The sequence below is a fragment of the Hyperolius riggenbachi genome, chromosome 6, assembly GCF_040937935.1.
Source record: "Hyperolius riggenbachi isolate aHypRig1 chromosome 6, aHypRig1.pri, whole genome shotgun sequence".
Lineage (NCBI taxonomy): Eukaryota > Metazoa > Chordata > Amphibia > Anura > Hyperoliidae > Hyperolius > Hyperolius riggenbachi.
Window position 1 is genome coordinate 300,043,527 of NC_090651.1, and position 21,807 is coordinate 300,065,333.

Below are 21,807 nucleotides of genomic sequence, written 5' to 3' on the forward strand. Positions count from 1 at the left end.
ACTATTACTATAAAATATATCTTTTACAGTTTTTTTCACTATTAGCTCCTGGTTTTCCTCTTGTTCTTTTCTGGCATCCTGGGATCTTTGGGACTACCTAACAAGCCTATCACTCTAAAGATTATTTCCTTTGGTGAACACAATACCATAATCTCCTATCACTCTACAGATAGTTCCCTTTGATGAACATAATACCACAAGCTACAATCACTCTGTAGTTTGTTTTCCTTTGATGACCACAATGCCATAAACTCATATCACTCTTTACGAATAATTTCTTGCAATGAGCTGGACATGACTTTGCATATCCACAGGCACAGGTGTTAGGCCTCGTTCAGACTATACGCGCTGCCGTCCGCATTTTGGCAGCGCGTATAGTGTGCGACACGCAAGAACGGTAGAAGGGCATAGACAGCCCTTCTACCGTTCCCATCATATGCGCTGCGTGGCAGCGCGATTGCGCTATCGCGTGCTGCACGCATTTTTGGGAATCGCAGCGCAGATCCCATTCATTGTAATGAATGGGATCTGCAGCGCAGCGCATAGGAGCGCAGATGGCGTGCGATCGGACGCGTTGCGTTCCAATCGCACAGCCATCTGCGCTAAATGATGTGAACGAGGCCTTATGCTGGATACACACGGTTCGTTCCCGCACTCGATTCCCATCGATGCGCCGCTCGATTCCCGTCGATTCGTTTATTTCCGACATGTCCGATTCGCGTGTCGATGGATCGTTAGGTCGATTTGCCATACTTTACATGGCAATCGACCTAAAAATCATCGAAATGCGCTCAGAAATGTTCGGGAATAATCGATTCGTCGGGAATCGAGCGGCGCATTCGATGCGGGAACGAACCGTGTGTATTCAGCATTAGGTTACAGAATCAACTTTCTATTGTATGATAGGGATAAATAGCGCTAATTTCGCTATTACATATACAGTATTTCTGGCACTGATCAATTCAATATAGCAGACTGTCATTCCCTATGAAGAAGTTACTGCAATACTTCTGATTAGTATATCCACTTAAGGTCAACAACGTGTAATAATGTTTGCTGAAGTCCTAGGGGTGGTTGTAGTCAGCCAACTTCGCTACGCTGGAACTACGCGTAGTTTTCCGCAATTACGCTTCGCAAACTATGGCTACGAAATCAGATATGTTTGCATTTCGTAGACTACGCGTTAAAATACGGAAGGCTCGCGTAGTGCGAAGCGTAGTTGATGCGGACGCTTATGCCCTTATGCGGAAAAATTTCCGCAATAATCCGCTAACTATGCGCATGGGTGAACTAATATATGCGTATATTCCACCTTCCAATATGGAATTGTATACGTATAGAAGGGCAATAATATTTCTGTGCATGCACAATGACCCGTATAGATGCAGTTACCGCACGCATAGTTGACTTCGCAATATATACGCCAACTACGCGTAGCGGGCAAAGCTTCGCATAGCAGGACTACGACTACACGGAAATACGTACGCAAAGTTTTTAAACTTCGTCTATGAACTACGATGCGTAGTTGCGGACTACGACACGTAGATTCGCACTGGTGTAGTTTATGAGCAACCCCTTGGAATACAGAGCTAACCATGAAAGGATTATTTTCTGAAGCAAGTGAAGTTTTGCTTTAAATCCAGGATGTCATGATTAGACTTTCTTAAAGTCTAACTGTCGGGCATATAATAAAAAAACAGTTCTTTATTTTTATCTGGTAAACAATTAATATGGATGCTAACCAGGCAATCCAAAAGTTAAAAATCACTCTTACTTTTCTTATCCATAAAACATCATTCCCCAGTTTCCCTGGTGTTATTTGGTACATCTGCCACACAAAGGAAGTTGCAGGGCATGCTGGGTTTTCTTTCTTTCTGTATTATTTGCCTCCCCTTTTCCCCTCAGACATAACTTATGCAGCCTAATTGGCTGAAGCCTCTTTTCCTCCCGTTTTCCACTTCCACACCTCAGTTCCGTTCTGATTGGCCAATGTCTGAAGACTGGGAGGAGGGCAGACAATGCATACACAATCAGGCAGAGGAGAATAAGGAAGGAAATGACATCAGAATTGGCTTCAAAATAGACACAGTTAACCATTCCTGCCGCCTGAATGTGATTGTCACGTCTAGACGGCAGCTGCTAGGCTGCTGCGTGCTGGTGTGCCCCCCCTGCATGATCGGGCATGCGCCCGCACGCTCCCGTGCCGCCCCCAGTTAGCCCAGAGATCAATGAATGGGAATATATTTCCCATTCATCGATCTAAGTCTTTTTGCAGAAAAAACGATGGCTTCTCATCAGAGGCTGTGGTCTTTCTGAAAAAAAAAAAAGTTTCCTGTCCTCTATATGCTTCCTGGAAGTGAGCACTTTGCTTCCAGGGCTAAAAAAAAAAAAATCTCACTGTGGCCAAGTAGTAAAACTACATCTACATACATTTTTTAATAAAATAAACCCACGTTACTACATTTACAATTAACTGTTTAACTCCCACACCAGAAAATTACAATAAAAAAAAAACATAAATAGTTACCTAAGGGTCTGAATTTTTTAAATAAGCATGTAAGGAAAGTATGTTACGAACATTTTTGCTCTGTTGCATAAGGTGAAAAATCCCCGCAGGCTGAAATGGTAAAAATGGAAAATCCTAAGAAGGATTTTCTCTTTTTTTACTATAGAAAAATCAATCAAAACAGTGCAATACATGTTATGTAAGTAGAGCAAGTATTTATCTACTTACATGTTTTTTTTCTGAGATAGTATGACTGTCAGCTCCACCTTAAAGAGATTCTGAAGCTAATTTTGTTTATTCATTTTATACTTAAATAATGTGTTTAACAGTGTTTTGCAGCGTACCCACAGCAGAACAAGCAATCCTGTCCCCAGAAATAATCTATTTATATACCACGACCTATTAGGTCGCAGAAAATGCTGCCAGGAAGAGGCAGAGCTGTTTACCCAAGCTCAGCCTCTTCAACTGTCAATCGCTGACTATCTCCGCCCCTGTCTTTTACTTATTATTCCGCCCCTAATGCGCGCTCCTGTGAGGCTGTGAGACTCGCAGCATAGAAGGAGAAGCTGCGTGATTTACATTAGCAGTGTGGACTAAGCTGCATGCGCAACCAGCCCACCCTGCTCCGTGCACAGATCTAACCTTGGAGCAGGGCAGCGCACTGGACCATGCAGCGTGCGCACATTTGTGTGCCGACTATAGCCGCGACCTGGAAGTTGTCACATGGGTCGCGGCCATCTTATACAGAAAGAAACCGATTTCTTTTTCTTCAAATACCGGAGAAAGAGAGGCGAGTAAATGGTGGTAAGGAGTTAAATCATCTCCATTTATTAAGGGCTACAAAGCCATATCATTTTTAATGAAATTCATTTTGACTTCAGATTCTTTTTAAGCTGTGTCCACATGCTAGACTGAACTCAAGGGAGATCCCCAGGAACAGGTGTCCAATGAGTTGGCTTAAAGGTCCAGCACATCAGATAGTTATGCCACGGCAACATCCAATCGCACTGTTCCTGCACTGTTGCGCTCTTTACCCTACCTGCTGAAAGTCACTCCATCGTGTGCTATGCTGTTATCCCTCCTTTCTCCCACATGGCAACAGAACACCCCATTCACATATAGCCAAAGGACGTACCTATATGAGCTTGCGCATGGAACTGTCACCTTAGGGATCAAGTCCCAATCCCTATAAACAACAGTTACTATCTTTGTGCATGTAACTTTGGATTTAAAGTAAAGCAAACCTGTAACTTAAAAATATAAAAAGTTAGATACTTGTCTAAGTAGAGGTAAGTCTATAGAGTCTCCAAAGCAGTGGGATAGCAATAGGGGTTGCAGAGGTTGCAGCCACATCGGGGCCTTTGGGCCAGAGGGGCCCTCCCTCAAACACTGTATTAGCTCTCTATTGGTCCTGTGCTGGTAATAATCACTTCTATAGATGCTCTAAATAGTTGTAATCATTAACAAGCTGGTCCCCATCCCCGTCTTGCACCTCTGACACTGTGGTTGTCCTTGACAGGTTTTGTTGTGCCGTATCAATTGTTATGAAAAGAGTGCTGGGGAGGGGGGTAGCATGTAAAACTTGCACTGGGGCCCATAGCTTCTTAGCTACGCCACAGCTCCAAAGGCTTCTTATGTCCTCCTCGACCCCACAGCTGCTGGTAGGAACTCTCCAAAGACAAGGTTTGTGCATGGATCAGCATTGGAACTATCCAGAGACTTCCCTCTAGTGATGGTCATGTTTAGGAGAGCTCATAGAGAAACATGTGATTTGTTTGTTTGTTTGTTTGCATGTGGTTTGTTTGATCAGCTGATAGATTGGCAAAGCTCTGAGTAGCTGTGATCACATCCTGCATTGTGCACATGATCATGACTAGCAAACCATCTAGTCTATTACCTGGCCAAACTGATCACATGCTTTTACATGAGTGCCCCTAGACATCCCCATGACTACTTCCCTCTATTGACGAAAGTATCTAACTTTTTAGTCTTGCCCTACTTTAAGTTCACTTCAAAGTATACCCGTGCCAAAGCTTGTGTACAAATTGAGATACTTACCTAAAGAGAGGGAAGCCTCAGGATCCTTTGGAGGCTTCCCTCAGTGCTCTGATGTCCCCCGTCGCTGCTGCAAGAAGAGGAGCTGTGCGGGCCCGATGTGGAGATGGGCCGTATTCTGAAATGGGGGACATCGGACCACTGAAGGGAGCCTCAATAGGATCCTGAGGCTTTTCTCTCTTTAGGTGAGTAGCTTATTTTGATCCCAAGCTTAGGCTTGGGATTGCTTGAAGAATGACTTCCTATTCTGCAAATTTACTCAGTCCCAGATATGAGGCCAGATATTAAATCTGTCCTTGTTACTTATCATCACGTAACACATTTTTAAAAACAACTCAATTAGAATCACAAGGGAAGATTTCAATGCTGGAAATTTTGGGGAATTCCATGCTAGTGAAGGATGACTTCCAAACAACAGCCAGCTTTAATTAAATGCAGTGATCACACAAGGACAAGAAGTGGTTAACATAGGAATTAGCTGAATTTTATTTGGTAGGTTGTTTAATGTAGGTGTGGTAAAGCGTTCATGCTCTTACATGAACGGTGTTTTAATTTCATTTGGCTGATCGATCTTAATAAATATGTCAACTGTGGTTGCCTTTGTAGAGAACTAAATTGTAAAGAGGAGCCCCGAGAGAAGGATTACACAAGTGTTATGGCCTATTTCCACTACACACGAATTCCACACGCGAATTTTCGCATCCAAAATGCACATGTTTTAGTGAATGGAGCGGTTTCCACTCAATGCGAATTTTTGGACGCGGTGCGGAAAAAATCTGGATGGTATGCTGCATTGTTCCACATGCGGGTGGGATCTGGATGCGAATCGCGCCTAATGTAAATCAATGGAGCCGGATATAACACGTTACAAACGTGGAAATTCGGTTTGCGAACATGGATTTACTTAGGCATTTTTCAAATCGCAATGCATATTTTCACATAAAAGCGCGAATGTGGAATGCGTATCCACATTAAAAACGGATGCGGATTTCCATGCGCGATTCAAATGCGTCCTAGCGGAAATAGGCCCTTAAACCTTTGGTTGCTTACTGAAAAAGAGACAAAGACTCCCCATTTACATATAATTAGGCTGGTATTTGCAACAATTACTGCAATAACCAATGTACAATCAAATAACAATCTTTATTGGATGAAGCAGGAACATAAAATCATCTAAAAACAAGGCATGGCCACGGCGACCTCCTACAACTATAACTGGTAACATATATTGTGTGTGCCACACTGTCCAAGTAAAAGTGGCAACAGTCCTGGTCAAAAAGAAGACATCAGGAAGGAGTAGACGTTATTGGACTGTGTATGTGGCACAATCATTTACCAATATTAGTGAATAGTATCAAACATTAGGCATAGCAACTGACCATGAATTAATATTAATTATGCATAATCTTCATATCCTGAGATCTAAGAACAGATACTGTGATATCCATTGGTTTATAGTTCTAGGTGCAAAAATGAGCAATATAATATACAACATAAAGTGCTAATACATTATAAAGTCTAAACAGTCCATTTAGTATACATGCTCTAGAGATGCTCCAGAAAGCTCTAAATGTTTGTGGTTCCCCAGACAAGACTTTCCTAAAAACAACAAGATAACAAAAAAGCACCAGATCATGGAACAGAGGAATCATGTAGATACACAGTTATCACACACAAACAAAACACAAGACAGAACCCTACACAACCCAGTATCCAACACTTATACTATATAATCTACCTTGCATACAGCTGTTTCAGTCGATTTTATCCTTCATCAGGGCCACATATGGATTTGCTTTGGTTCTGTGTTAGAACTTACAAAGTAGAGGTGTTACGAAAAACCCAGTTTGGTCATTGGAAACTAGCACCACTAACAGAACCAAAAGTAACCATAAGGCTTCCATACTGAAATGGGTACAGTTTTCCTTATCTGAAAGCTAGTCACACGTACTCAGCTTCACATGAGCAAGAAAACTCAGTAACTCCTGCTCTACAAATACTCTCAGCAGATCTAGCTGAAGTGGTAATTACCATAGCCTTAATAGGGGATGATAAATTTGTTTTGAGGAACTTTGCATAATCAAAGTCTGCTTTGCTGCAATGGCAAAACAAACGTGAAAAGTCATAGGGTTTCATGTTTATACTATGGACATACTGTGTACCTTAATCATGTACAGTCACATTATACATATGACATCTTTTTTCACATTCATGAATCCACTGGTTTGAGTTTATTTTTTATACATCTTTAAAAAGATATAATACAATTTACAGGCAGGTGTTGGAGGCCTTTTTGCCTTCATCAGTGCAATGTAGGGTAGGCAGGTGTTGGTGGGCCTTATCAATGCAACGTAGAGCAGGTAGGTGTTGGTGGCCTTCATCAGTGCAATGTAGAGTGGGCAGGTGTTGGTGGCCTTCACCAGAGCAATATAGGGTAGGCAGGTGTTGGTGGCCTTCATCAGTGCAATGTAGAGTGGGAAGGTGTTGGTGGCCTTCATCAGAGCAATGTAGGGTAGGCAGGTGTTGTTGGGCTTCATCAATGCAATCCAGAGTAGGAAGGTGTTGGTGGCCTTCATCAGAGCAATGTAGGGTAGGCAGGTGTTGTTGGGCTTCATCAATGCAATGCAGAGTAGGAAGGTATTGGTGGCCTTCATCAGTGCAATGTAGGGTAAGCAAGTGTTGGTGGCCTACATCAGTGCAATGTAGGGTGGAAAGGTGTTGGTGGCCTTCATCAGAGCAATGTAGGGTAGGCAGGTATTGGTGGCCTTCATCAATGCAATGTAGGGTAGGCAGGTGTTGATGGCCTTCATCAGTGCAATGTAGGGTAAGCAGGTGTAGGTGGTCTTCATCAATGCAATGTAGGGATTGATATAACTCTACAGTAGAGCTTAAAGGGATAGAAGAGTTCCAGAGAACCTAGTTTTGTAACTGAGAACCAAAACCAATAGGATTTGCAAAGCCAAAAAACGTTATAAATCCTCTATGTCCCTGTTGGAGAAACTTACCACCTACCTGATCAGGGTTCTCCTAGATAGGGACAATAAAAGCTCAATAAGGGATCCTAAACTCTATATACTATTTTAAAAGCTAAAGTTTTAAAAGTTCATGGATATTAACATTAAGTCTTTAAAGCTAACATATTGTTAAAGTCAAATAACTTTTTAAGAACTGTGTAATGGAAAATGAGGTATAAAAGCAACTCAAGAGCTCTCCTTACCTTCATTGAAACAGGTGACAACTACATGCAGTCCATTCTATGACAACCTAATCAAAGTCAGGTCTGCTCTTCTCCTTTTATAACATCATGTTAATTAACAGAATCAATTGCAAACATCAAAACCTGGGGAAGTTCCTATTGCGTCATACTTAGCTATGGCATGTTGAAAAGAAGTGACTACACACCAGTTCACCTGCTTTACAGTTCTTGGTACATGACTGGCTATAAGCACAATGGACTCACTATAAACTGCATTTGCCACAAGAAAGGTTATTGTTTTTCTAGAATTTAATGAGGAACTTAAATGCACGATTGAACTTCATCCCAATCAGTATCCGATACTCCCTTTCCCATGAGAAATCTTTACCTCTTCTCGAATAGACAAGACAAATAACATTTATATCGCGCTTTTCTCCTGGCGGACTCAAAGCAGTGTTAGGGAGACTTGCCTAAGGTCTCCTACTGAATAGGTGCTGGCTTACTGAACAGGCAGAGCCGAGATTCGAACCCTGGTCTCCTGTGTCAGAGGCAGAGCCCTTAACCATTACACCATCCAGCCACTGAATAGATAATTAGGGACATCAGTATGGCTGATATTGTGATGAAACCCCTCACAAAGTAAGATGTTTCTGTCTTTGAACCTTGTTGCATTGTGGGAAATAACAAGCACTATCTCCCTCTGCGCATAGAACTCTCAGTAAATTAATATTCCGTAGAGATCATCTGACATTTCAGAATGTAAATAAGGGAGATAAAAGATTTCACTATGGACAAACACTAACTAAATACAGATCTGGGACAAGGTCCTCGAACACCCAAGGCTGAAACACCAAAGTGCACCCCTCCATCCCTCCCACACCAGCCGACACACACTGATTGCTATTAGACTAAGGGGCACCCTAGGGCCCCCAACACCTTAATCTCTCGTTATCTGGCTTGCAGTCACTGCCATGTATCCCCTTTTCTTATTTCTCTCTGCTTCAAACAAAATCGGGGAATGATAGCTGAGTTGGTTGTGCATCCCCCCCATACTGCGCCCTGAGGCTGGAGCCTCTCTCGCCTCTGCCCGACCCTGACTAAATAATTTATAAATTATTATTGAAAAAAATAAGCAATTTTATTTGTTACGTTATTTTCACTACAGTTCCCCCTTAAAGTGAAGCTAACCCAGACCAAATGATTCTGCAGTTTTGGCCTACATTTCTTAAATACTGCCCATTAAAGGGACTCCGAGCAGTGCAGAAACTATGGAAAGATGCATATCATTTTAAAGCTCTCTTTCTCCTCTTTCCAATGATATATAAACCGCCACCCTACGCCTTTTAGTTTGCTATTTTCGCGATTGAAATTGCCGCGGCCGCGATTTCAATCGCGAAAATAGAGAAAACTAAAAGGCGTAGGGCGACGATATAGGTGTCGCCAGAAAGAGGTGAAAGAGAGCTTTAAAATGATATCCATCTTTCCATAGTTACACAGGACCACACTTTCCAGAATGGAGCTGCTGAATTTAGGAAAAAGTCGCCCTGTGTAATACAATATAACTATGGAAAGATGGATATCATTTTAAAGCTCTCTTTCTCCTCTTTCTGGCGACACCTAAATCGTCGCCCTACACCTGTTAGTTTTCTCTATTTTCGAGATTGAAATCGCGGCCACGGCAATTTCAATCGCGAAAATAGTGAAAACTAAAAGGCATAGGGCGGCGGTTTATATATCATTGGAAAGAGGAGAAAGAGAGCTTTAAAATGATGTGCATCTGTCAGGGGCCTGAATGGAGAAACAGGGTTTGACCACAGTTTGCAGTATACAGACACTGGAACCAGGAATTAAGGTGCAAAAATAATGTTTTATTGCAAATGCAATAATGCAAGCATACATGCAAGCGTGAATGCAAATATCATACCACATATGCACAGCACACAATATATACACAAATAACCCGGGAAGCAGTGACAAAATATATATATAACACCTAACTATCTAACTATCTATTTACAAACGGTGTGCATGAGATATATATGTACAAGCAATTATATACAATAACGCGGTATCAAAAAGGAGCAGGCAAAGACAGGTCAAAACACATATCAGGGTCAGCAGCGGTAATTCAGATATATCGAGGTACAAAGGAATGAGCAGAGGCAAAGTCAGGACTAGCAAGGTTCAGCAACAGGAATTCAGATCAAGGAACAGGTTACAAGGAATAGGTTACAAGGAACAGGACTCAGATACAGGAGTGACCAGGAACTCAGACCTACAGACATAGACGTTCTGGCAATGACTTGCAGGAAGAGGCAGACTTATATAGTCCAAGTGATCAGCAACCACAGGATGCAGCTGGTGGTGAACAGTTTTAATGAGAGCTCCCATGAAGCCATCCAGAGGCCAAACAGGGAACTGCAAGTCTTTGTGAAAGCAGTAACAGGCCACCTGCTGGTGGATGGTGGAGGTTCAGGATGAGGCAAAGTCCTTAGAGCCCTCTGCTGGTGGAGCAATGAATGTCCAGGGCAGTCCAAGTTACTACCACCAACAGGCAGCAGGAAATGGCATGAGACAGTTCGTGACATAGCCCCCCCCTTAAGGAGCGGCCTCAGGACGCTCCACCATGACCTTACAAACCCACCACCAGGGTCCCAGGATACGGCAGGCAAAACAAATTTAAATAGGGTTCGTAGTGGATACCATGGCTGGGTGATCAGGGAAGTAAACAAAAAATTAAAATTTGCAACTGTGTTTTTAGAAAACAGGAACGCATCATGAAGATCACCAGGCAGGGAAACAGGTTGGATGAAAAACTGTATAGCATCAGGCAAGACCCAGAAAAAAGCAAAAAGTACTGAAATCAGCAAATGCCAGACCTGGGTGGGCAGGGAGGGAAACAATGCCAACCAAAATATGACCAGAATTCTTTGAAAAGCAAGCAATGTTGGAAACTGGACCTCAGGAAGCTGGAACACCCACCGGAAACCATCAAGCAGTGAAACAGGAAACTGGCAGGCATCATCAGGCTTGGTAGAAGACAGGACAGGATCAGGCTTAACAGGAGATTGGCAGACATCAGGCAGGACAGGAGACTGGACAGGATCATCAGGCTTGGCAGGAAACTGGGGAGGATCATCAGGCTGAGCAGGAGGCTGGAAAGAATCATCAGACTGAGCAGGAAACTGGACGGGAAACTGGCAGGTACCAACAGGCTTGGCAGGAGACTGGCAGATATCAGGCTGAGCAGGAAACTGGACAGGATCATCAGGCTTGACAACAGGTTGGCAGGTTTCAGGCAGAGCAGGAAACTGGCAGACATCAGGCAGGACAGGAGCATCAGGCTGAGCAGGAGCAGAAGTCTGTGGAGGCTGGGCAACAGCAGAAGTCTGTGGAGGCTGGGCAGCAGCAGAAGTCTGTGGAGGCTGGGCAGCAGCAGAAGTCTGTGGAGGCTGGGCAGCAGCAGAAGTCTGTGGAGGCTGGGCAGCAGCAGAAGTCTGTGGAGGCTGGGCAGCAGCAGAAGTCTGTGGAGGCTGGGCAGCAGCAGAAGTCTGTGGAGGCTGGGCAGCAGCAGAAGTCTGTGGAGGCTGGGCAGCAGCAGAAGTCTGTGGAGGCTGGGTAGCAGCAGAAGTCTGTGGAGGCTGGGCAGCAGCAGAAGTCTGTGGAGGCTGGGCAGCAGCAGAAGTCTGTGGAGGCTGGGCAGCAGCAGAAGTCTGTGGAGGCTGGGCAGCAGCAGAAGTCTGTGGAGGCTGGGCAGCAGCAGAAGTCTGTGGAGGCTGGGCAGCAGCAGAAGTCTGTGGAGGCTGGGCAGCAGCAGAAATCTGTGGAGGCTGGGCAGCAGCAGAAATCTGTGGAGGCTGGGCAGCAGCAGAAATCTGTGGAGGCTGGGCAGCAGCAGAAATCTGAGGAGGCTGGGCAGCAGCAGAAATCTGTGGAGGCTGGGCAGCAGCAGAAATCTGTGGAGGCTGGGCAGCAGCAGAAATCTGTGAAGGCTGGGCAGCAGCAGAACTCTGTGGAGGCTGGGCAGCAGCAGAAATCTGTGGAGGCTGGGCAGCAGCAGAACTCTGTGGAGGCTGGGCAGCAGCAGAACTCTGTGGAGGCTGGGCAGCAGCAGAAATCTGTGGAGGCTGGGCAGCAGCAGAAATCTGTGGAGGCTGGGCAGCAGCAGAACTCTGTGGAGGCTGGGCAGCAGCAGAAATCTGTGGAGGCTGGGCAGCAGCAGAAATCTGTGGAGGCTGGGCAGCAGCAGAAATCTGTGACGGCTGGGCAGCAGATTGCATAACATCAGGTGAAACAGAAGGCAGGAAAACTTCAGACAGGTTAACAGGTTGGGAAGCTTCAGACAGGGCAACAGGCTCAGTGATTTCAGGCAGGGCAACAGACTGTATAACTTCATGGATCTGGACCTTTGGCTTAGCATTTGGCTGGGCCGTTGGCTGAGCGCATGGCTGAACCGTTGGCTGAGCACTTGACTGGACCTTTGGCTGAGACCCTGATACAGTGTGTGTGAGCTGGCACTGAGACTGTGTGGACAAGATACTAGGTTCTGTAGGCTGTATGCAGGTTTCTGTATCTTGAGGCAAAGTCTCTACCAGCAGAGGGCGAGATTCTGCAGACTGGGTGCAGGTTTCTGCAGACTGGATGCAAACTTTTGCAAATTGGATCAAAGTCTCTGCAGGCTGGAAGTGAGGTTCTGCAGACTGAGGCAAAGTCCCTGCAGGCTGGAGGCAATATTCTGCAGACTGGGAACAAGGTTCTGCAGACTGGATGCAAAGCTCTGCAGACTGCGAGCAGGATTCTGCAGGTTGATTTGAAGTCTCTGCAGACTGGAGGCAAGGCTCTTCAGATGAAGACAGAGTCTCTGCAGGCTGGAAGCAATATTCTGCAGACTGGGAACAGGGATCTGCAGACTGGATGCAAAGTTCTGCAGACTGTGAGCAGGATTCTGCAGGTTGATTTGAAGTCTCTGCAGACTGGAGGCAAGGCTCTGCAGATGAAGACAGAGTCTCTGCAGGCTGGAAGCAATATTCTGCAGACTGGGAACAGGGATCTGCAGACTGGATGCAAAGTTTTGCAGACTGTGAGCAGGATTCTGCAGGTTGATTTGAAGTCTCTGTAGGTTGGAAATGAGGTTTTGCAGACCGAGCACAAGGCTCTGGAGATGGAGGCAAAGTCTCTGCAGGCTGGAGGCAAGGCTTTGTAGACAAACAAACGGCGGGACTGGATTCTGGAGCATACAAAGTCTGCAAGAGTTGTGAGAGGAAGGCAAGAGTCTGTATAACAAGTGTCACAGGAACATTAACTGGAGGCTGCACCAGACAGGAGTTGGATGGAGGCTGCACAGGAGGCGAGATGACTGGAGGCTGCACAGGAGGCGAGATGACTGGAGGCTGCACGGAAGGTGAGATGACTGGAGGCTGCATGGAAGGTGAGATGACTGGAGTCTGCACGGAAGGTGAGATGACTGGAGTCTGCACGGAAGGTGAGATGACTGGAGTAATGGAAGCTGTAGGAAAGTATTTGCGTCTGGTTTTGGTGACCGCTCTGGAAACTGGAACAGCAGGTTCTCTTGATATAACTGGATACTGCCAGGACCAAGGTGTGGATCTGATAGCGGTTTGTAATGTTGCTGATTTTACAGGTTTTTTAACTATTGCAGGTTCTGAGTTCTGGACACAAGAAGAGATACATGGAGAATGAGCAGAAGGAGGAGAGTGGAAACAAGAAGAAAGGATTTCACGCCAGGCAGTAATCAACATAGAAGCAAATTCACGCTTGCAGAGCTTATGCAGCATCAATGACTCAGTTGCACGAACACAGGCAGACACATACAATTCCCCCTTCTCAAAGTAAGATTCATAAAACCCTTTTTTGTCTCTCTTTAAATAACCATATAAGTGATCAATCTGATCAGAGTTAAAAATGAAATCAAATTGTTTTGTAATGGGTGATTGGCATTTAAGCTGTTTAGTGGCTGTGGGCTGAGGATTCTGAATGTGACAGTCATTCGGAGGGTTAACTGAAGAATTTATAACTTGCAGGACTTCTAAATAGGCAGCAATTAAGGCAGAAGCGGATTCATACTTGCAAAGCCTATGCGCAATCAATGTCTCAGTTGCTCGTATACAGGCAGACACAAAACCTTCACTTTTGTCACAGTAATACTTAATAAATCCTTCTCTATCCTTTCTCAGAAAATCAAACAAATCATCAATCAGTTCAGAGTCAAAAATAAAATTAAATTCTTCTTTGCTGGGAGACTGACTTTGCAGCTGTTTAACTGCAGTGGACTGGGAGTGAGTGGCATTCAGAGGGTTAACAGGAGGTGTGCATAATGACAAGATTTCTGAATATGCATTGATCAAAGCATGGGCTGACTCAGGCTTACATTTTCTGTCAGACAATAGACTCTCAACCGCACATTTACATCCAGAAACAAATGCAAAGCTTTGCTTAATGTAAAAAAGTCAAAAAATGCTTTTCTGTCTGTCTTCAAATAACTATAGTACATGTTAACTTGTTCAGAAGTAAAATCAACCCGGACAGGACTTATAACAGGTAAGGCAGGAGCTATGGAACCTGCAGAGATAATTCTCTGCCATGCATTTAGCAGAAGGGAAGCTTTCCCATACTTGCATATTCCCTGAGTGATCAGGGACTGGAGGGAATCTATACAAGCCTGCACGGTCTGTTTACCTTTGTTTGAGTAATGATCAAGAAAATATTCCCTGTCATCCTCAAACAAGTTAATCAGAGCTTCTATGGCATAATTGTCAAACGGTGGATCATAATCACTGACTACACCTTGGTCAGAATCAGGTTGCATGCAAACATTTGTCATCTTGGGGTATGCGAGATCATTCCAGATCCTGGCTAAATTTTCAATATCTTGTGTACAAATTATTCCTAATTTGACATAACTATATGTCTGGCTAATCAACTGCTGCAATTCAGCTTTAGAGAAATCAGCAAAATCTGCACGACACTCAGCTTCATCCTCAGCAAGCAATGCATAATAATCAATTTGTTGCAGATCCATTTTTGGACAGAACAGCCAGGTATCAGTGTGCAGTATAGCTGCAGTGGTCAGTGTATATAGGGCCAGAACGTACTGTCAGGGGCCTGAATGGAGAAACAGGGTTTGACCACAGTTTGCAGTATACAGACACTGGAACCAGGAATTAAGGTGCAAAAATAATGTTTTATTGCAAATGCAATAATGCAAGCATACATGCAAGCGTGAATGCAAATATCATACCACATATGCACAGCACACAATATATACACAAATAACCCGGGAAGCAGTGACAAAATATATATATAACACCTAACTATCTAACTATCTATTTACAAACGGTGTGCATGAGATATATATGTACAAGCAATTATATACAATAACGCGGTATCAAAAAGGAGCAGGCAAAGACAGGTCAAAACACATATCAGGGTCAGCAGCGGTAATTCAGATATATCGAGGTACAAAGGAATGAGCAGAGGCAAAGTCAGGACTAGCAAGGTTCAGCAACAGGAATTCAGATCAAGGAACAGGTTACAAGGAATAGGTTACAAGGAACAGGACTCAGATACAGGAGTGACCAGGAACTCAGACCTACAGACATAGACGTTCTGGCAATGACTTGCAGGAAGAGGCAGACTTATATAGTCCAAGTGATCAGCAACCACAGGATGCAGCTGGTGGTGAACAGTTTTAATGAGAGCTCCCATGAAGCCATCCAGAGGCCAAACAGGGAACTGCAAGTCTTTGTGAAAGCAGTAACAGGCCACCTGCTGGTGGATGGTGGAGGTTCAGGATGAGGCAAAGTCCTTATAGCCCTCTGCTGGTGGAGCAATGAATGTCCAGGGCAGTCCAAGTTACTACCACCAACAGGCAGCAGGAAATGGCATGAGACAGTTCGTGACAGCATCTTTCCATAGTTTCTGCACTGCTCGGAGTCCCTTTAACTACCTGTACATTTCTGTTACCCTTAATGATCTTTAATAATTTTCAGACGAGCACTGAACAGACACAATGCTTGGCTCCTGGCTCATCAGTGAGAGGGAGAAGGGTAGATGCCTGAGGAGCGCTACTGTGCAGGCACTTCTGTTGCATGTGTCTGCATTTATAATTCATGTACAATAATGTATTAAAAAAATAAATAACTTGTGAAGTCTAGGTCTGAACTGTGGGATGGCTCTCTCTATCTCTCTCTATAATATATATATATATATATATATATATATATATATATATGCATATGCGCCTCTGTTCCTGTTCCAGTACCCTTGTAACATGATTCCTGGAAAACAAACCTTCTGACTGTAGGGTGGCCTTACAGGGGAAGGTGGGTGAGAAGGGGTCCTGCATCATTTGCAGTTATGTTCCTGCTGGGACTGCTCATAGATATTAGGGAACTGCAAATGACAGCTGATCAGGTACATTTCTAGGATCCAAAAAGACCAGGGACACCTTTGGCCACAAACACCCAGGGGGAAATGTACAATGCATTTGGTCACCACTAATGGCAAACAGGAGAACATACTGGACTACACAGGCTAGATTCTCGACAGAGGCTACTCTGACCAGCTGCATTGGCCGAGAACCAAGCCTGTGTACAAGGCTTAACTTTTTATCTGTCATCTGCACTCATAAGTGTTTCTCACACTTGCAGGAGTTTTATGACCTCTAATTAGTAATCAGTAAGTAATCAGTCCAACTACAGAGAAAATGTCACATAGAGAGCCCTGGATTCTTAACCCTTAGGACTGTACCCACTATGCGATTTTGCAGGCGATTCTTCTGATGACCGGGATTTTTCGAGTGGCGAGCGATCGTTTCCACGATCTTGCTACGTAGGTACAGTTGCTCGCTCACGCAAATTATGTTTAGCGTTGCGCAGCGACAACTACCGCCATGCGCAGATTGTATCTTTAAGATCCCAGATGACTCCATGCAAAGTACCGCAATCTCTTTACTTCCCGTTCACGACTGTCGTGTGATGTCGTGCGTACTCGCCGCCAGCATGAAGATGGATTGTGGAATGCTTGTCGTCGGGGAGATGTCGCTGGATCCATCTTCCTCCGTCTGGTGGTATTTAGCATTACTGTATGAATAAAAGGCACCAGGGCCCTAAATAGGACTGGGACTTAACATAAATGTTTATCTCATTTTACAAGTTGCTTTATGGTCCCTTCAAAAAGCAAAACAAAAAAGCAGATGATGGTTGCTCAATACAGTTTATTGCTACATTTATATAAGTAGGCCAAAGTTCAGTAAAACAAATGGAGTAGATCCACCATTTTACATCATAGTTTCCTGACTGTGCTATTTCCATGATTTATGGACTGGTAAGTGTTTCAGCATTAGCTGGCCAAAAGTTATGACCTACATGTAGTATTCCATGTAAGCAAAGGCCATGCTTGTGCTCTGATTCCACACTGTACTTCTGCATACAGCTGCCTGTTTACACTATAATGCTCAGGGCCAGATTTGTACTCTTTACCGCCCAAGGCCAATGTCACCAGCTGCCCCCCTTCAATATACAGTGATGTGAAAAACTATTTGCCCCCTTCCTGATTTCTTATTCTTTTTCATGTTTGTCACACTTAAATGTTTCTGCTCATCAAAAACCGTTAACTATTAGTCAAAGATAACATAATTGAACACAAAATTCAGTTTTAAATGATGGTTTTTATTATTTAGTGAGAAAAAAAACTCAAAACCTACATGGCCCTGTGTGAAAAAGAAATTGCCCCCTGAACCTAATAACTGGTTGGGCCACCCTTAGCAGTAATAACTGCAATCAAGCGTTTGCGATAACTTGCAACGAGTCTTTTACAGCGCTCTGGAGGAATTTTGGCCCACTCATCTTTGCTGAATTGATGTAATTCAGCTTTATTTGAGGGTTTTCTAGCATGAACCGCCTTTTTAAGGTCATGCCACAACATCTCAATAGGATTCAGGTCAGGACTTTGACTAGGCCACTCCAAAGTCTTCATTTTGTTTTTCTTCAGCCATTCAGAGGTGGATTTGCTAGTGTGTTTTGGGTCATTGTCCTGCTGCAGCACCCAAAATCGCTTCAGCTTGAGTTGACAAACAGATGGCCGGACATTCTCCTTCAGGATTTTTTGGTAGACAGTAGAATTCATGGTTTCATCTATCTCAGCAAGCCTTCCAGGTCCTGAAGCAGCAAAACAACCCCAGACCATCACACTACCGCCACCATATTTTACTGTTGGTATGATGTTCTTTTGCTGAAATGCTGTGTTACTTGTACGCCAGATGTAACAGGACACGCACCTTCCAAAAAGTTCAACTTTTGTCTCGTCGGTCCACAAGGTATTTTCCCAAAAGTCTTGGCAATCATTGAGATGTTTTTTTAGCAAAATTGAGACGAGCCTTAATGTTCTTTTTCTTAAAAGTGGTTTGCGCCTTGGATATCTGCCATGCAGGCCGTTTTTGCCCAGTCTCTTTCTTATGGTGGAGTCGTAAACACTGACCTTAATTGAGGCAAGTGAGGCCTGCAGTTCTTTAGATGTTGTCCTGGGGTCTTTTGTGGCCTCTCGGATGAGTTTTCTCTGCGCTCTTGGGGTAATTTTGGTAGGCCGGCCACTCCTGGGAAGGTTCATCACTGTTCCATGTTTTTGCCATTTGTGGATAATGGCTCTCACTGTGGTTCGCTGGAGTCCCAAAGCTTTAGAAATGGCTTTATAACCTTTACCAGACTGATAGATCTCAATTACTTTTGTTCTCATTTGTTCCTGAATTTCTTTTGATCTTGGCATGATGTCTAGCTTTTGAGGTGCTTTTGGTCTACTTCTCTGTGTCAGATAGCTCCTATTTAAGTGATTTCTTGATTGAAACAGGTGTGGCAGTAATCAGGCCTGGGGGTGACTACAAAAATTGAACTCAGGTGTGATAAGCCACAGTTAAGTTATTTTTTAACAAGGGGGGCAATCACTTTTTCACACAGGGCCATGTAGATTTGGAGTTTTTTTTTCTCACTAAATAATACAAATCATAATTTAAAACTGCTATCTTTGACTAATGTCAAAAAATGTTATCTTTGACTAATAGTTAACGTTTTTTGATGAGCAGAAACATTTAAGTGTGACAAACATGCAAAAGAATAAGAAATCAGGAAGGGGGCAAATAGTTTTTCACATCACTGTAGGTAGCGAGACCCCTCCCCCTTCCCTCCAGTATAGGTAGCCTGATGACCCCCCCAGTATAGGTAGCAGCTCGCTTTATACCACAGCAGCCATCAGTGTCGCTCATTTCTCTGCTTATCTCCAGTGCAGAAGCTTCCTCTTCCTTTCCGTCTCCAATGCTGCTCAAGGTCATAGCCGCCGGCCACAATGCAAATGTGGACAGAAAGCAAGGTGGCTGCTTCACAGGCGACTAGCAGCAGAGTACCCAGGTCAGGCACTCGCCTGATCTCCCTGCATTGAAGCATTTGCAATCTTGCAAATGCTGCACCAGTTTAGCCTGCTGCTTTGGTGCCCTTGCTCCTGTGGGGCCCTAGGCCATGGCCTAGGCGGCCTTTGCCTAAGTCAGGCCCTCATAATGCTGGCTTTGTGTCATACTTGGACAAAAGTATGAGAAAAGTCATTAGATTTCCTACATGCAATAAGTCCGGTAGTATTACAGATTTGTTTTCAATACAATGGACTATAATTCCCACTCATCATTAAAATTCATTAGGTAGTTGTCCACCTGCTAAATAAACAGCCACTGCCAAACAAATATAAATTTGCGTTCTTAAAGAGTGATTCTCAGCCACAAAATCAATTTTCATTTACCTGCTGCTCTAAGTTCATTATGCAGCCTGGAACTTAACTCATTCATTGCAAGCACTCCAATCTATTCAGAAATGTTTCTGCTGTAATAAATATTATCTCACAGTCAGCCTGGCTGTATTGGTACATTGCTGATGAGAAAGAAGCTTGCCATCTCCCCTCCCACAATCCTGCTCCTCACTGATTGGCTGAGTGCAGTTCAGTGTGAGCTGAAATACGATATATGCTGCTGTGCTCTCACGTGTTGACAGAGCACACAGCTATGACAGAAATTCCAGGAGAAAAAAAAGGAGTAAAGGAGGAAATTACATCAGTATTGGCTTCAGTCAGAAGGAACCTAGATGGCAAATGCTAGGAGCAGAATCGCTTTATTTACTATATAAAATTCACTGGAATCAAAATGTGGACTGTACAATGCATCTGTTATTTAAGTAGAGCAAGTAGTTATCTACTTATAAATGTGTGTTTTTTTTCCTGGAATAGTATGGCTGTCCCTGCTGCTAAATGGTAAAATTGCCATGAAACTATACCGGAGTTTACTCCATCAGTCCCTTCATCAGACATTATCGAGCAGAGACCACAAAAGCACCTGAGCATCTATATACAAAAAAAAAATATATATATAATGCTTTCTGCTCTCTTCATCACTTTGAGGATGTTCTCCTCTCTAATGACTTATGAATACGCTACCTATGTTATTGGGCCACGTTGGCCATGTTTTCTGTTTAATTGTCAGTTATATATGCAGGAATATTCGATGCTGGTCGGTCTGGCGGGGTGGAGGGTGGCCCCTGGGAGGGGGGGACTCATGGGTCTATTAAAATTCTTAATAGCTACTAAAAGCAACTTTAACCTGCTTAAATTATGACACAAATCAATATAATATCGCATAATGCGAAGGGCCTGAATTCCCCATCAAAAAGAAGAAAAGCCTTCTTAGACTATCAGAAATGTACCCCTGACGTAATATGTATCCAGGAGACACATTTCACAAAAACCTCATTCCCCAAATATTTTCATATGCACTATCAAAGATATTTCATATCGTCAGCATCCACTAAGCATAGAGGAGTGATTACGCTCCATAAAAATACGTTTCCTTTTGTTCTTGAGAACACTATCACAGATGACGAGGGATGCTATACTATCCTAATTGGCACTATTCAATCACAAAAAATATGCATTATAAATTTATACGCTCCCCCGGAAGCCCCGTTAACCCCGAATAATGCAATCCTCAAACAAATTGAAAATTATTTAAATTAATCTATAATTTGGGCTGGCGACTTTAACATCGCCCCCAATCCCGATGTGGATAGATCACAGCAACCCCCGTCATCAAGACAAAAGCAGCTTTCTAAATCCCTGAATAAAGCCTGTACGGACTACCACCTTGTGGACTCATGGAGAGAACACAATCCAGCAGCACGAAGCTACACTTTTTTCTCCACGGCACATCATAGCTACTCGAGAATCGACACAATTTTATTATCTACAACCTTAATACCCAAATTAATCTTTGCAAGACATATGATCAGCTCATGGTCAGACCATGACATAGTCTGGACGGCATGTTCCTCTTTGACCACACCAATTGCTAGACCACCTTGGAGGCTTAACGAAAGTGTGCTAGCAGACGGGGAGATTGTCCTAGAGATCGAAGAGCAGCTAAATAAGTACTTCAAAAATAATGACACAGAACAAATTAGACCTGATATACTGTGGTTAGCTCACAAACCAACCATTAGAGGGCACCTTATAAAAATCGCCTCCCATAGGAAAAAACTTAAAAATGAAAAACAACGCAATCTTGAACATAAGCTAGCATTACTTCAGTTGGCGCATGCTTCTTCCCCCTCGAGATATCTTTATAAGCAGATACAAGATATACAAAATCAGGTTAACATTCTCCTTTCGGCTCGGACAGAAAAGGCCATTAGATGGACAAAATCTAAGGCTTATGTACAATACAATAAACCAAACACATGGCTCGCTAGAAAACTTAGGCAAACCCACTCCTCTAACAAAATTCTACAAATTAAAACCAAACAAGGTGTGACGACCTCTGACCCACTCAAAATACATACAGCATTTGCAGAATTCTATAAAAACCTATATTCTGCCAAATCTACAGAGGCTCAGGTTCCTGTGAATAACACCTTCCTCCAGAATCTAAGGACGCCCGTCCTTCTCCCAGATAAAGCCTCGGCCTTAAACATTCCAATTTCAGATCTTGAAATTTTCCTTGCCATAA

The 21,807-nt window shown here is 43.6% G+C and overlaps 1 protein-coding gene across 8 annotated transcripts in view; it reads right to left on the reverse strand.

Annotated features, from left to right (window-relative positions):
• Positions 1–21,807, reverse strand: part of FLT3LG (fms related receptor tyrosine kinase 3 ligand) — a 236,730-nt gene that overhangs the window by 119,446 nt on the left and 95,477 nt on the right. The window contains exon 1 of one of the 8 annotated variants that reach the window (XM_068242916.1): positions 7,779–7,820. The exons of 6 other annotated variants lie outside the window; for them this stretch is intronic. The gene's annotated coding sequence lies outside the window, so the exon portion shown is untranslated. Of the gene's footprint in view, positions 1–2,527; positions 2,599–7,778; positions 7,821–21,807 lie in introns of those variants that run through there. One more of the 8 variants, XM_068242919.1, reaches the window with a different exon arrangement.